The following is a 2,562-nucleotide window of genomic DNA, read 5'->3' as shown; positions in this document are numbered from 1 at the left end:
TTTAATGAGTGGGATTGTGTTCCTGTCTTACTTGTTGTTTGGCCTGAGGCCTCCAACACTGGAGCTTGTAGGCTGTTGGGTAGAGCTGGGTCTTGGTGCTGAGATGAGGAGCTCCATGAGACCTCACTCCGATGAATATTCCCTGGGATCTGAGCTTCTCTGTTAGTCCAGTGGTTTGGACTCGGAGCTCCCACTGCAGTAGCTTTGGCTTGACCCTGAGATCGTGAACCAGGATCCTGCAAGCTGCTGGTTCACTTTGGGGTTCCTCCCGTCTCCTTGGGGGTCATAGTCCTGCAGCAGTGGCCGGCAGGTGCCCTAGTTGTTGGGAGACGCTAACTCTACGTCTTCCCACACTGCCATCTTGACCAATTTCTTATTGTTTATAATAATTTTCAGTGAATTTTTGTGTGTTCTCCAAGAAAATATTGTAGTATCACCAAAGGTTACACTTGTCATTTTTCTTCTTCTTGTCTAATTCGTTTGAATAATACTTACAGAGTAATGTTAAACAGAAATAGAAAGAGTGATAGACAGCTTTGTCTTATTTATGAATTTATCAGAAACCATATATAAACATATATATGTATGTATGTAATGTGTTTACACCTGTTCTATATATATGTAATGTGTGTATATATTCATATGTAATGTCAAGGAAGTATCCATCTATTCCTATTATGAGTTTTTGATGGATGCCTTTTTAGAAACCTTATTTTAGAAAATTAAGATAAGTGCCTGAATTTTAGATTTATTGACCAGACGGGAGATATTCCAAACAGTGTGGGGGAAAAATTCATGAGACAAAAAGTCTTATCCAGACAGTAGTGTGACTATTAAGTTTATAAGAGGGTCAGGGGAATGTTTTCAGAATGGAGCATGTTGCAGTAAAACATGTTTTATTTACTGGCAAATGGGATGTATTGTTGTATTGCTCCGGTACTTAATCGTCACACTGAATTGCTGCTTATAATTAAAGGTTAAATCCAACGTGGTACATTTTGAAATAACTCCATACTCTTCAACATACCTGCACTGTTCAGATCTTCCTGGAAAGGAATACATTTTGTTTAAAAAAAAAAAAGTTCCATTCATGTTTGCTTTTTTTGTTAACATCCTTAACTGTACACACTTTTGTAAAGCCTCCTTTTTGATGTGAAAAATAATAAAACTCCTGATTTGAAATTAGTGAAGGAAAAGAATGTGGAGAATCTAGAGAAAATATTAGTGTTTTTCTTTCTGGGGCAGGTTAAAGTAGATGCAGTAATGCTACCTGAAGACCAAGGCCTCTTTTGATGGTTTTAAGTTTTCAGAATCAATGTGTACTGTCTTTGATCTGGTATTTGGAAAGAGATCGAGCTCATGTTAAACCCCCCAAGTTGTGCTTTGACACTTTGGAGGCTGACACAGGTTTTTACATTATTTTCTGCTTCCTGGAATGAGCTTTTTAATGGACTTGATACAAACAGCAGCAGCAGAGAATGAATGACTGAACCAAGTTGAGTGACTGTGCCCAGGTAACAAAGATGGGAGAGGAGGACCCAAGAGAGTTAATGTTGATAAGGATCCCACATGCTTTACTGTTGCTTAAGCTCTCCAGGGAGTTCAAAGGATGTTACAGTATGGTCTGATTACCTCTCCCAGCAACTCTGGACCATAGGTAATAAGTAGAAAGGAAGCTCTCATCTTTGGTAGTTAAATGCTGGAATTGGAACAATGAGAGCCCTGTTCCTCTAGCATTCCCCAAACACTGTACAATGGAAACCCCAGTCTTCTCTGGATTCCCTCTCCAGGTGAGGTGACACTGGCCAGGACTCCTCTTGCCCTCCTCTTAGTTGAGTCAGCTTTGGTTTCCCCCTTGTGTTAGAGAAAGTGAATCCCACACTTCTTTTAATCACAATTGACAATACTGGCTTTGTGGATTCAGCTGTCTCTCCAGTGCCTACTCTTGATGAAGGGTGAAAAGTGATAAGCTAGAAACTGGATTCATTGAGCTGCCTTGGCTACAACTCAATGACCCCAGGCAAACAAGTCTTATCAACTTTCATTAGATCAGTTCTAATCCCTGAACTGTGTAATTCTTCCCAAGCTACAGCCCTTCCCATATCTCTAGATGCAAAGAAACTTTGAAAAGTAACCTGCAGGTGTCTGGATGGGGGATTTGGGGAGGAATGTATCACTGACAGATGCAGGTTTTGGTGACTGTTCATAGTGGCATCTATTATATAATTCTAAAGTTTCTGAGAGAGCTCACGTTGCTTATTTTCGAAAAAGTGAAGTGAGGAAAAGGGGAAAGGATAAGAAAAAATTCCCAGAATTGAGTTTTTGAAAAAGAAAGATGAACTTAGTATTTACCTGCAAATTATAGCTGTCATTATTATAGTTGTATCAGAATAGTGACTCACATCTTGAGATAAGGATTCAGGGTACTGTGGCAGCCCATATCAGGCTTCTGAATCTAGAGCTTCTGTGGGAGAGTAATTCACTCCACAGAAGGAACACAAAGTTCCTCTCAGCACCTCTCAGACCATTTGTCATAAAATTGAGTGTAAAACATAGTTCCTG

The sequence above is a fragment of the Monodon monoceros genome, unplaced genomic scaffold, assembly GCF_005190385.1.
Source record: "Monodon monoceros isolate NGI ecotype Baffin Bay Population unplaced genomic scaffold, NGI_Narwhal_1 Super_Scaffold_6, whole genome shotgun sequence".
Classification (NCBI taxonomy): Eukaryota; Metazoa; Chordata; class Mammalia; order Artiodactyla; family Monodontidae; genus Monodon; species Monodon monoceros.
Note: the sequence above shows the minus strand (reverse complement) of the source record.